A 14,669-nucleotide genomic window follows, 5' to 3' on the forward strand; every position below is an offset into this window, starting at 1 on the left:
ATCAGAGGCAGGGAATCAGAGGCGGGGAATCAGAGGCGGGGAATCAGAGGCCGGGAATCAGATATGGGGAAACAGAGGCGGGGAATCAGAGGCGGGGAAACAGAGGCTGGGAATCAGATATGGGGAATCAGAGGTGGGGAATCAGAGGTTGGGAATCAGAGGCAGGGAATCAGAGGCTTGGAATCAGATGCAGGGAATCAGATGCGGGGAATCAGAGGCGGGGAATCAGAGCTGGGGAATCAGAGGCTGGGAATCAAAGTTGGGGAATCAGAGGCAGGGAATCAGATATGGGGAAACAGGGGCGGGGAATCAGAGGCGGGGAAACAGAGGCGGGGAATCAGATATGGGGAATCAGAGGCGGGGAATTAGAGTTGGGGAATCAGAGGCGGGGAATCAGAGGCGGGGAAACAGAGGCGGGGAATCAAACACGGGGAATCAGAGGTGGGGAATCAGAGGTTGGGAATCAGAGGCAGGGAATCAGAGGCGGGGAATCAGAGGCGGGGAATGAGAGGCAGGGAATCAGATGTGCGGAATCGGAGATGGGGAATCAGAGGCAGGGAATCAGAGGCGGGGAATCAGATATGGGGAATCAGAGGTGGCGAATCAAAGGCGGTGATTCAGAGATGGGGAATCAGAGGACGGGAATCAGTGGCAGGGAATCAAACACGGGGAATCAGAGGCGGGGAATCAGAGCTGGGGAATCAGAGGCTGGGAATCAAAGTTGGGGAATCAGAGGCAGGGAATCAGATATGGGGAAACAGGGGCGGGGAATCAGAGGCAGGGAAACAGAGGCGGGGAATCAGATATGGGGAATCAGAGGCGGGGAATTAGAGTTGGGGAATCAGAGGCGGGGAATCAGAGGCGGGGAAACAGAGACGGGGAATCAAACACGGGGAATCAGAGGTGGGGAATCAGAGGTTGGGAATCAGAGGCAGGGAATCAGAGGCGGGGAATCAGCGGCGGGGAATCAGAGGCAGGGAATCAGATGTGCGGAATCGGAGATGGGGAATCAGAGGCAGGGAATCAGAGGCGGGGAATCAGAGTCCGGGAATCAGATATGGGGAAACAGAGGCGGGGAATCAGAGGCGGGGAAACAGAGGCTGGGAATCAGATATGGGGAATCAGAGGTGGGGAATCAGAGGTTGGGAATCAGAGGCAGGGAATCAGAGGCTTGGAATCAGATGCAGGGAATCAGATGCAGGGAATCACAGGCGGGGAATCAGAGCTGGGGAATCAGAGGTGGGGAATCAGAGTTGGGGAATCAGAGGCGGGGACTTAGATATTGGGAAACAGAGGCAGGGAATCAGAGGCGGGGAAACAGAGGCGGGGAATCAGATATGGGGAATCAGAGATGGGGAATCAGAGGCAGGGAATCAGATGTTCGCAATCAGAGATGGGGAATCAAAGGCAGGGAATCAGAATCAGAAGCAGGGAATCAGAGGCCGGGAATCAGAGGCCGGAATCAGATGCCGGGAATAAGAGGCTGGGAATCAGAGGTGGGGAATCAGAGTCCGGGAATCAGAGATGGGGAATCAGAGGCGGGGAATGAGATATGGGGAATCAGAGGCGGGGAATCAGAGGCGGGGAAACAGAGGCGAGGAATCAGATATGGGGAATCAGAGGTGGCGAATCAAAGGCGGTGAATCAGAGATGGGGAATCAGAGGCGGGGAATCAGAGGCAGGGAATCAAACACGGGGATCAGAGGCGGGGAATCAGAGCTGGGGAATCAGAGGCGGGGAATCAGAGTTGGGGAATCAGAGGCGGGGAATCAGAGCTTGGGAATCAGAGGTGGGGATCAGAGTCAGGGAATCAGAGGCAGGGAAGCAGATGTGCGGAATCCGAGATGGGGAATCAGAGGTGGGGAATCAGAGGCTGTGAATCAGAGATGGGGAATCAGAGGCGGGGAATCAGAGGCAGGAAATCAGACACGGGGATTCAGAGGCTGGGAATCAGACGGGGCGAATCAAAGGCGGGGAATCAGAGCTGGGGAATCAGAGGCAGGGAATCAGAGTTGGGGATTCAGAGGCGGGGAATCAGATATGGGGAAACAGAGGCGGGGAATCAGAGGCGGGCAAACAGAGGCGGGGAATTATATATGGGGAATCAGAGGTGGGGAATCAGAGGTGGTGAATCAGAGATGGGGAATCACAGGCGGGGAATCAGAGGCAGGGAATAGAACGCGGGGAATCAGAGGCAGGGAATCAGAGTTGGGGCATCAGAGGTTGGGAATTAGATATGGGGAAACAGAGGCGGGGAATCAGAGGCGGGGAAACAGAGGCGGGAAATCAGATATGGGGAATCAGAGGTGGGGAATCAGAGGCAGGGAATCAGATGTGCGGAATCAGAGATGGGGAATCAGAGGCAGCGAATCAGAATCAGAAGCGGGGAATCAGAGGCCGGGAATCAGAGGCCGGGAATCAGATGCTGGGAATAAGAGGCCGGGAATCAGAGGTGGGGAATCAGAGTCCGGGAATCAGAGATGGGGATTCAGAGGCGGAAAATGAGATATGTAGAATCAGAGGCGGGGAATCAGAGGCGGGGAAACAGAGGTGGGGAATCAGATATGTGGAATCAGAGGTGGCGAATCAAAGGCAGTGAATCAGAGATGGGGAATCAGAGGCGGGGAATCAGAGGCAGGGAATCAAACACGGGAAATCAGGTGCGGGGAATCAGAGCTGGGGAATCAGAGGCGGGGAATCAGAGTTGGGGAATCAGAGGCAGGGAATCAGATATGGGGAAACAAGGGCAGGGAATCAGAGGCGGGGAAACAGAGGCGGGGAATCAGATATGGGGAATCAGAGGTGTGGAATCAGAGGTTGGGAATCAGAGGCAGGGAATCAGAGACGGCGAAACAGAGGCGGGGAATCAGATATGGGGAATCAGAGGTGGCGAATCAAAGGCGGTGAATCAGAGATGGGGAATCAGAGGCTTGGAATCAGATGCAGGGAATCAGATGCAGGGAATCAGAGGCGGGGAATCAGAGCTGGGGAATCGGAGGTGGGGAATTAGAGTTGGGGAATCAGAGGCGGGGACTTAGATATTGGGAAACAGAGGCGTGGAATCAGAGGCGGGGAAACATAGGCGGGGAATCAAACACGGGGAATCAGAGGTGGGGAATCAGAGGTTGGAAATCAGAGGCAGGGAATCAGAGGCGGGGAATCAGAGGCGGGGAATCAGAGGCAGGGGATCAGATGTGCGGAATCGGAGATGGGGAATCAGAGGCAGGGAATCAGAGGCGGGGAATCAGAGGCGGGGAATCAGAGGCCGGGAATCAGATATGGGGAAACAGAGGCGGGGAATCAGAGGCGGGGATACAGAGGCTGGGAATCAGATATGGGGAATCAGAGGTGGGGAATCAGAGGTTGGGAATCAGAGGCAGGGAATCAGAGGCTTGGAATCAGATGCAGGGAATCAGATGCGGGGAATCAGAGGCGGGGAATCAGAGCTGGGGAATCAGAGGCTGGGAATCAAAGTTGGGGAATCAGAGGCAGGGAATCAGATATGGGGAAACAGGGGCGGGGAATCAGAGGCGGGGAAACAGAGGCGGGGAATCAGATATGGGGAATCAGAGGCGGGGAATTAGAGTTGGGGAATCAGAGGCGGGGAATCAGAGGCGGGGAAACAGAGGCGGGGAATCAAACACGGGGAATCAGAGGTGGGGAATCAGAGGTTGGGAATCAGAGGCAGGGAATCAGAGGCGGGGAATCAGAGGCGGGGAATGAGAGGCAGGGAATCAGATGTGCGGAATCGGAGATGGGGAATCAGAGGCAGGGAATCAGAGGCGGGGAATCAGATATGGGGAATCAGAGGTGGCGAATCAAAGGCGGTGATTCAGAGATGGGGAATCAGAGGACGGGAATCAGAGGCAGGGAATCAAACACGGGGAATCAGAGGCGGGGAATCAGAGCTGGGGAATCAGAGGCTGGGAATCAAAGTTGGGGAATCAGAGGCAGGGAATCAGATATGGGGAAACAGGGGCGGGGAATCAGAGGCAGGGAAACAGAGGCGGGGAATCAGATATGGGGAATCAGAGGCGGGGAATTAGAGTTGGGGAATCAGAGGCGGGGAATCAGAGGCGGGGAAACAGAGACGGGGAATCAAACACGGGGAATCAGAGGTGGGGAATCAGAGGTTGGGAATCAGAGGCAGGGAATCAGAGGCGGGGAATCAGCGGCGGGGAATCAGAGGCAGGGAATCAGATGTGCGGAATCGGAGATGGGGAATCAGAGGCAGGGAATCAGAGGCGGGGAATCAGAGTCCGGGAATCAGATATGGGGAAACAGAGGCGGGGAATCAGAGGCGGGGAAACAGAGGCTGGGAATCAGATATGGGGAATCAGAGGTGGGGAATCAGAGGTTGGGAATCAGAGGCAGGGAATCAGAGGCTTGGAATCAGATGCAGGGAATCAGATGCAGGGAATCACAGGCGGGGAATCAGAGCTGGGGAATCAGAGGTGGGGAATCAGAGTTGGGGAATCAGAGGCGGGGACTTAGATATTGGGAAACAGAGGCAGGGAATCAGAGGCGGGGAAACAGAGGCGGGGAATCAGATATGGGGAATCAGAGATGGGGAATCAGAGGCAGGGAATCAGATGTTCGGAATCAGAGATGGGGAATCAAAGGCAGGGAATCAGAATCAGAAGCAGGGAATCAGAGGCCGGGAATCAGAGGCCGGAATCAGATGCCGGGAATAAGAGGCTGGGAATCAGAGGTGGGGAATCAGAGTCCGGGAATCAGAGATGGGGAATCAGAGGCGGGGAATGAGATATGGGGAATCAGAGGCGGGGAATCAGAGGCGGGGAAACAGAGGCGAGGAATCAGATATGGGGAATCAGAGGTGGCGAATCAAAGGCGGTGAATCAGAGATGGGGAATCAGAGGCGGGGAATCAGAGGCAGGGAATCAAACACGGGGAATCAGAGGCGGGGAATCAGAGCTGGGGAATCAGAGGCGGGGAATCAGAGTTGGGGAATCAGAGGCGGGGAATCAGAGCTTGGGAATCAGAGGTGGGGATCAGAGTCAGGGAATCAGAGGCAGGGAAGCAGATGTGCGGAATCCGAGATGGGGAATCAGAGGTGGGGAATCAGAGGCTGTGAATCAGAGATGGGGAATCAGAGGCGGGGAATCAGAGGCAGGAAATCAGACACGGGGATTCAGAGGCTGGGAATCAGACGGGGCGAATCAAAGGCGGGGAATCAGAGCTGGGGAATCATAGGCAGGGAATCAGAGTTGGGGATTCAGAGGCGGGGAATCAGATATGGGGAAACAGAGGCGGGGAATCAGAGGCGGGCAAACAGAGGCGGGGAATTATATATGGGGAATCAGAGGTGGGGAATCAGAGGTGGTGAATCAGAGATGGGGAATCACAGGCGGGGAATCAGAGGCAGGGAATAGAACGCGGGGAATCAGAGGCAGGGAATCAGAGTTGGGGCATCAGAGGTTGGGAATTAGATATGGGGAAACAGAGGCGGGGAATCAGAGGCGGGGAAACAGAGGCGGGAAATCAGATATGGGGAATCAGATGTGGGGAATCAGAGGCAGGGAATCAGATGTGCGGAATCAGAGATGGGGAATCAGAGGCAGCGAATCAGAATCAGAAGCGGGGAATCAGAGGCCGGGAATCAGAGGCCGGGAATCAGATGCTGGGAATAAGAGGCCGGGAATCAGAGGTGGGGAATCAGAGTCCGGGAATCAGAGATGGGGATTCAGAGGCGGAAAATGAGATATTTAGAATAAGAGGCGGGGAATCAGAGGTGGGGAAACAGAGGTGGGGAATCAGATATGTGGAATCAGAGGTGGCGAATCAAAGGCAGTGAATCAGAGATGGGGAATCAGAGGCGGGGAATCAGAGGCAGGGAATCAAACACGGGAAATCAGGGGCGGGGAATCAGAGCTGGGGAATCAGAGGCGGGGAATCAGAGTTGGGGAATCAGAGGCAGGGAATCAGATATGGGGAAACAAGGGCAGGGAATCAGAGGCGGGGAAACAGAGGCGGGGAATCAGATATGGGGAATCAGAGGTGTGGAATCAGAGGTTGGGAATCAGAGGCAGGGAATCAGAGGCGGCGAAACAGAGGCGGGGAATCAGATATGGGGAATCAGAGGTGGCGAATCAAAGGCGGTGTAACAGAGATGGGGAATCAGGGCAGGGAATCAGAGGCAGGGAATCAAACACGGGGAATCAGAGCTGGGGAATCAGAGGCGGGGAATTAGAGTTGGGGAATCAGAGGAGGGGAATCAGAGGCGGGGCAACAGAGGCGGGGAATCAGATATGGGGAATCAGAGGTGGGGAATCAGAGGTTCGGAATCAGAGGCAGGGAATCAGAGGCGGGGAATCAGAGGCAGGGAATCAGATGTGCGGAATCGGAGATGGGGAATCAGAGGTAGGGAATCAGAGGTGGGGAATCAGAGGCGGGGAATAAGAGGCCGGGAATCAGATATGGGGAAACAGAGGTGGGGAATCAGAGGCGGGGTAACAGAGGCGGGGAATCAGATATGGGGAATCAGAGGTGGGGAATCAGAGGTTGGGATTCAGAGGCAGCGAATCAGAGGCTTGGAATCAGATGCAGGGAATCAGATGCGGGGAATCAGAGGCGGGGAATCAGAGCTGGGGAATCAGAGGTGGGGAATCAGAGTTGGGGAATCAGAGGCGGGGACTTAGATATTGGGAAACAGAGGCGGGAAATCAGAGGCGGGGAAACAGAGGCGGGGAATCAGATATGGGGAATCAGAGGTGGGGAATCAGAGGCAGGGAATCAGATGTGCGGAATCAGAGATGGGGAATCAGAGGCAGGGAATCAGAATCAGAAGCAGGGAATCAGAGGCCGGGAATCAGAGGCCGGAATCAGATGCCGGGAATAAGAGGCCGGGAATCAGAGGTGGGGAATCAGAGTCCGGGAATCAGAGATGGGGATTCAGAGGCGGGGAATGAGATATGGGGAATCAGAGGCGGGGAATCAGAGGCGGGGAAACAGATGCGGGGAATCAGATATGGGGAATCAGAGGTGGCGAATCAAAGGCGGTGAATCAGAGATGCGGAATCAGAGGCCGGGAATCAGAGGCAGGGAATCAAACACGGGGAATCAGAGGCGGGGAATCAGAGCTGGGGAATCAGAGGCGGGGAATCAGAGTTGGGGAATCAGAGGCGGGGAAGCAGAGGCAGGGAATCAGACGCGGGGATTCAGAGGCGGGGAATCATAGTTGGGAATCAAAGGCGGATAATCAGATATGGGGAAACAGAGGCGGGGAATCAGGGGCGGGGAAACAGAGGCGGGGAATCAGATATGGGGAATTGGATGCGGGGAATCAGAGGCGGGGAATCAGAGCTGTGGAATCAGAGGCGGGGAATCAGAGTTGGGGCATCAGAGGTGGGGATTTAGATATGGGGAAACAGAGGCGGGGAATCAGAGGCGTGGAAACAGAGGCGGGGAATCAGATATGGGGAATCAGACGTGGGGAATCAGAGGCAGGGAATCAGAATCAGAAGCGGGGAGCCAGAGGCCGGGAATCAGAGGCCTGGAATCAGATGCTGGGAATAAGAGGCCGGGAATCAGAGGTGGGGAATCAGAGTCCGGGAATCAGAGATGGGGAGTCAGAGGCGGGGAATGAGATATGGAGAATCAGAGGCGGGGAATCAGAGGCGGGGAAACAGAGGTGGGGAATCAGATATGGGGAATCAGAGGTGGCGAATCAAAGGCGGTGAATCAGAGATGGGGAATCAGAGGCGGGGAATCAGAGGCAGGGAATCAAACACGGGGAATCAGAGGCGGGGAATCAGAGCTGGGGAATCAGAGGCTGGGAATCAAAGTTGGGGAACCAGAGTCAGGGAATCAGATATGCGGAATCGGAGATGGGGAACCAGAGGCAGGGAATCAGAGGCGGGGAATCAGAGTCCGGGAATCAGATATGGGGAAACAGAGGCGGGGAATCAGAGGCGGGGAAACAGAGGCTGCGAATCAGATATGGGGAATCAGAGGTGGGGAATCAGAGGTTGTGAATCAGAGGCAGGGAATCAGAGGCTTGGAATCAGATGCAGGGAATCAGATGCAGGGAATCAGAGGCGGGGAATCAGAGCTGGGGAATCAGAGGTGGGGAATCAGAGTTGGGGAATCAGAGGCGGGGACTTAGATATTGGGAAACAGAGGCGGGGAATCAGAGGCGGGGAAACAGAGGCGGGGAATCAGATATGGGGAATCAGAGATGGGGAATCAGAGGCAGGGAATCAGATGTTCGGAATCAGAGATGGGGAATCAAAGGCAGGGAATCAGAATCAGAAGCAGGGAATCAGAGGCCGGGAATCAGAGGCCGGAATCAGATGCCGGGAATAAGAGGCTGGGAATCAGAGGTGGGGAATCAGAGTCCGGGAATCAGAGATGGGGAATCAGAGGCGGGGAATGAGATATGGGGAATCAGAGGCGGGGAATCAGAGGCGGGGAAACAGAGGCGAGGAATCAGATATGGGGAATCAGAGGCGGCGAATCAAAGGCGGTGAATCAGAGATGGGGAATCAGAGGCGGGGAATCAGAGGCAGGGAATCAAACACGGGGAATCAGAGGCGGGGAATCAGAGCTGGGGAATCAGAGGGGGGGAATCAGAGTTGGGGAATCAGAGGCGGGGAATCAGAGCTTGGGAATCAGAGGTGGGGATCAGAGTCAGGGAATCAGAGGCAGGGAATCAGATGTGCGGAATCCGAGATGGGGAATCAGAGGTGGGGAATCAGAGGCTGTGAATCAGAGATGGGGAATCAGAGGCGGGGAATCAGAGGCAGGAAATCAGACACGGGGATTCAGAGGCTGGGAATCAGACGGGGGGAATCAAAGGCGGGGAATCAGAGCTGGGGAATCAGAGGCAGGGAATCAGAGTTGGGGATTCAGAGGCGGGGAATCAGATATGGGGAAACAGAGGCGGGGAATCAGAGGCGGGCAAACAGAGGCGGGGAATTAGATATGGGGAATCAGAGGTGGGGAATCAGAGGTGGTGAATCAGAGATGGGGAATCACAGGCGGGGAATCAGAGGCAGGGAATAGAACGCGTGGAATCAGAGGCAGGGAATCAGAGTTGGGGCATCAGAGGTTGGGAATTAGATATGGGGAAACAGAGGCGGGGAATCAGAGGCGGGGAAACAGAGGCGGGAAATCAGATATGGGGAATCAGAGGTGGGGAATCAGAGGCAGGGAATCAGATGTGCGGAATCAGAGATGGGGAATCAGAGGCAGCGAATCAGAATCAGAAGCGGGGAATCAGAGGCCGGGAATCAGAGGCCGGGAATCAGATGCTGGGAATAAGAGGCCGGGAATCAGAGGTGGGGAATCAGAGTCCGGGAATCAGAGATGGGGATTCAGAGGCGGAAAATGAGATATGTAGAATCAGAGGCGGGGAATCAGAGGCGGGGAAACAGAGGTGGGGAATCAGATATGTGGAATCAGAGGTGGCGAATCAAAGGCGGTGAATCAGAGATGGGGAATCAGAGGCTGGGAATCAGAGGCAGGGAATCAAACACGGGAAATCAGGGGCGGGGAATCAGAGCTGGGGAATCAGAGGCGGGGAATCAGAGTTGGGGAATCAGAGGCAGGGAATCAGATATGGGGAAACAAGGGCAGGGAATCAGAGGCGGGGAAACAGAGGCGGGGAATCAGATATGGGGAATCAGAGGTGTGGAATCAGAGGTTGGGAATCAGAGGCAGGGAATCAGAGGTGGCGAAACAGAGGCGGGGAATCAGATATGGGGAATCAGAGGTGGCGAATCAAAGGCGGTGAAACAGAGATGGGGAATCAGGGCAGGGAATCAGAGGCAGGGAATCAAACACGGGGAATCAGAGCTGGGGAATCAGAGGCGGGGAATTAGAGTTGGGGAATCAGAGGAGGGGAATCACAGGCGGGGAAACAGAGGCGGGGAATCAGATATGGGGAATCAGAGGTGGGGAATCAGAGGTTCGGAATCAGAGGCAGGGAATCAGAGGCGGGGAATCAGAGGCAGGGAATCAGATGTGCGGAATCGGAGATGGGGAATCAGAGGTAGGGAATCAGAGGTGGGGAATCAGAGGCGGGGAATAAGAGGCCGGGAATCAGATATGGGGAAACAGAGGTGGGGAATCAGAGGCGGGGAAACAGAGGCGGGGAATCAGATATGGGGAATCAGAGGTGGGGAATCAGAGGTTGGGAATCAGAGGCAGGGAATCAGAGGCTTGGAATCAGATGCAGGGAATCAGATGCGGGGAATCAGTGGCGGGGAATCAGAGCTGGGGAATCAGAGGTGGGGAATCAGAGTTGGGGAATCAGAGGCGGGGACTTAGATATTGGGAAACAGAGGCGGGAAATCAGAGGCGGGGAAACAGAGGCGGGGAATCAGATATGGGGAATCAGAGGTGGGGAATCAGAGGCAGGGAATCAGATGTGCGGAATCAGAGATGGGGAATCAGAGGCAGGGAATCAGAATCAGAAGCAGGGAATCAGAGGCCGGGAATCAGAGGCCGGAATCAGATGCCGGGAATAAGAGGCCGGGAATCAGAGATGGGGATTCAGAGGCGGGGAATGAGATATGGGGAATCAGAGGCGGGGAATCAGAGGCGGGGAATCAGAGGCGGGGAAACAGATGCGGGGAATCAGATATGGGGAATCAGAGGTGGCGAATCAAAGGCGGTGAATCAGAGATGCGGAATCAGAGGCCGGGAATCAGAGGCAGGGAATCAAACACGGGGAATCAGAGGCGGGGAATCAGAGCTGGGGAATCAGAGGCGGGGAATCAGAGTTGGGGAATCAGAGGCGGGGAAGCAGAGGCAGGGAATCAGACGCGGGGATTCAGAGGCGGGGAATCATAGTTGGGAATCAGAGGCGGATAATCAGATATGGGGAAACAGAGGCGGGGAAACAGGGGCGGGGAAACAGAGGCGGGGAATCAGATATGGGGAATTGGATGCGGGGAATCAGAGGCGGGGAATCAGAGCTGTGGAATCATAGGCGGGGAATCAGAGTTGGGGCATCAGAGGTGGGGAATCAGAGGCAGGTAATCAGACGTGCGGAATCAGAGATGGGGAATCAGAGGCAGGGAATCAGAATCAGAAGCGGGGAGTCAGAGGCCGGGAATCAGAGGCCTGGAATCAGATGCTGGGAATAAGAGGCCGGGAATCAGAGGTGGGGAATCAGAGTCCGGGAATCAGAGATGGGGAGTCAGAGGCGGGGAATCAGAGGCGGGGAAACAGAGGCGAGGAATCAGATATGGGGAATCAGAGGCGGCGAATCAAAGGCGGTGAATCAGAGATGGGGAATCAGAGGCGGGGAATCAGAGGCAGGGAATCAAACACGGGGAATCAGAGGCGGGGAATCAGAGCTGGGGAATCAGAGGGGGGGAATCAGAGTTGGGGAATCAGAGGCGGGGAATCAGAGCTTGGGAATCAGAGGTGGGGATCAGAGTCAGGGAATCAGAGGCAGGGAATCAGATGTGCGGAATCCGAGATGGGGAATCAGAGGTGGGGAATCAGAGGCTGTGAATCAGAGATGGGGAATCAGAGGCGGGGAATCAGAGGCAGGAAATCAGACACGGGGATTCAGAGGCTGGGAATCAGACGGGGGGAATCAAAGGCGGGGAATCAGAGCTGGGGAATCAGAGGCAGGGAATCAGAGTTGGGGATTCAGAGGCGGGGAATCAGATATGGGGAAACAGAGGCGGGGAATCAGAGGCGGGCAAACAGAGGCGGGGAATTAGATATGGGGAATCAGAGGTGGGGAATCAGAGGTGGTGAATCAGAGATGGGGAATCACAGGCGGGGAATCAGAGGCAGGGAATAGAACGCGGGGAATCAGAGGCAGGGAATCAGAGTTGGGGCATCAGAGGTTGGGAATTAGATATGGGGAAACAGAGGCGGGGAATCAGAGGCGGGGAAACAGAGGCGGGAAATCAGATATGGGGAATCAGAGGTGGGGAATCAGAGGCAGGGAATCAGATGTGCGGAATCAGAGATGGGGAATCAGAGGCAGCGAATCAGAATCAGAAGCGGGGAATCAGAGGCCGGGAATCAGAGGCCGGGAATCAGATGCTGGGAATAAGAGGCCGGGAATCAGAGGTGGGGAATCAGAGTCCGGGAATCAGAGATGGGGATTCAGAGGCGGAAAATGAGATATGTAGAATCAGAGGCGGGGAATCAGAGGCGGGGAAACAGAGGTGGGGAATCAGATATGTGGAATCAGAGGTGGCGAATCAAAGGCGGTGAATCAGAGATGGGGAATCAGAGGCTGGGAATCAGAGGCAGGGAATCAAACACGGGAAATCAGGGGCGGGGAATCAGAGCTGGGGAATCAGAGGCGGGGAATCAGAGTTGGGGAATCAGAGGCAGGGAATCAGATATGGGGAAACAAGGGCAGGGAATCAGAGGCGGGGAAACAGAGGCGGGGAATCAGATATGGGGAATCAGAGGTGTGGAATCAGAGGTTGGGAATCAGAGGCAGGGAATCAGAGGTGGCGAAACAGAGGCGGGGAATCAGATATGGGGAATCAGAGGTGGCGAATCAAAGGCGGTGAAACAGAGATGGGGAATCAGGGCAGGGAATCAGAGGCAGGGAATCAAACACGGGGAATCAGAGCTGGGGAATCAGAGGCGGGGAATTAGAGTTGGGGAATCAGAGGAGGGGAATCACAGGCGGGGAAACAGAGGCGGGGAATCAGATATGGGGAATCAGAGGTGGGGAATCAGAGGTTCGGAATCAGAGGCAGGGAATCAGAGGCGGGGAATCAGAGGCAGGGAATCAGATGTGCGGAATCGGAGATGGGGAATCAGAGGTAGGGAATCAGAGGTGGGGAATCAGAGGCGGGGAATAAGAGGCCGGGAATCAGATATGGGGAAACAGAGGTGGGGAATCAGAGGCGGGGAAACAGAGGCGGGGAATCAGATATGGGGAATCAGAGGTGGGGAATCAGAGGTTGGGAATCAGAGGCAGGGAATCAGAGGCTTGGAATCAGATGCAGGGAATCAGATGCGGGGAATCAGTGGCGGGGAATCAGAGCTGGGGAATCAGAGGTGGGGAATCAGAGTTGGGGAATCAGAGGCGGGGACTTAGATATTGGGAAACAGAGGCGGGAAATCAGAGGCGGGGAAACAGAGGCGGGGAATCAGATATGGGGAATCAGAGGTGGGGAATCAGAGGCAGGGAATCAGATGTGCGGAATCAGAGATGGGGAATCAGAGGCAGGGAATCAGAATCAGAAGCAGGGAATCAGAGGCCGGGAATCAGAGGCCGGAATCAGATGCCGGGAATAAGAGGCCGGGAATCAGAGATGGGGATTCAGAGGCGGGGAATGAGATATGGGGAATCAGAGGCGGGGAATCAGAGGCGGGGAATCAGAGGCGGGGAAACAGATGCGGGGAATCAGATATGGGGAATCAGAGGTGGCGAATCAAAGGCGGTGAATCAGAGATGCGGAATCAGAGGCCGGGAATCAGAGGCAGGGAATCAAACACGGGGAATCAGAGGCGGGGAATCAGAGCTGGGGAATCAGAGGCGGGGAATCAGAGTTGGGGAATCAGAGGCGGGGAAGCAGAGGCAGGGAATCAGACGCGGGGATTCAGAGGCGGGGAATCATAGTTGGGAATCAGAGGCGGATAATCAGATATGGGGAAACAGAGGCGGGGAAACAGGGGCGGGGAAACAGAGGCGGGGAATCAGATATGGGGAATTGGATGCGGGGAATCAGAGGCGGGGAATCAGAGCTGTGGAATCATAGGCGGGGAATCAGAGTTGGGGCATCAGAGGTGGGGAATCAGAGGCAGGTAATCAGACGTGCGGAATCAGAGATGGGGAATCAGAGGCAGGGAATCAGAATCAGAAGCGGGGAGTCAGAGGCCGGGAATCAGAGGCCTGGAATCAGATGCTGGGAATAAGAGGCCGGGAATCAGAGGTGGGGAATCAGAGTCCGGGAATCAGAGATGGGGAGTCAGAGGCGGGGAATCAGAGTTGGGGAATCAGAGGCGGGGAATCAGAGCTTGGGAATCAGAGGTGGGGATCAGAGTCAGGGAATCAGAGGCAGGGAAGCAGATGTGCGGAATCCGAGATGGGGAATCAGAGGTGGGGAATCAGAGGCTGTGAATCAGAGATGGGGAATCAGAGGCGGGGAATCAGAGGCAGGAAATCAGACACGGGGATTCAGAGGCTGGGAATCAGACGGGGCGAATCAAAGGCGGGGAATCAGAGCTGGGGAATCAGAGGCAGGGAATCAGAGTTGGGGATTCAGAGGCGGGGAATCAGATATGGGGAAACAGAGGCGGGGAATCAGAGGCGGGCAAACAGAGGCGGGGAATTATATATGGGGAATCAGAGGTGGGGAATCAGAGGTGGTGAATCAGAGATGGGGAATCACAGGCGGGGAATCAGAGGCAGGGAATAGAACGCGGGGAATCAGAGGCAGGGAATCAGAGTTGGGGCATCAGAGGTTGGGAATTAGATATGGGGAAACAGAGGCGGGGAATCAGAGGCGGGGAAACAGAGGCGGGAAATCAGATATGGGGAATCAGAGGTGGGGAATCAGAGGCAGGGAATCAGATGTGCGGAATCAGAGATGGGGAATCAGAGGCAGCGAATCAGAATCAGAAGCGGGTAATCAGAGGCCGGGAATCAGAGGCCGGGAATCAGATGCTGGGAATAAGAGGCCGGGAATCAGAGGTGGGGAATCAGAGTCCGGGAA

The sequence above is a fragment of the Narcine bancroftii genome, chromosome 5 (assembly GCF_036971445.1).
Source record: "Narcine bancroftii isolate sNarBan1 chromosome 5, sNarBan1.hap1, whole genome shotgun sequence".
NCBI classification, from domain to species: Eukaryota; Metazoa; Chordata; class Chondrichthyes; order Torpediniformes; family Narcinidae; genus Narcine; species Narcine bancroftii.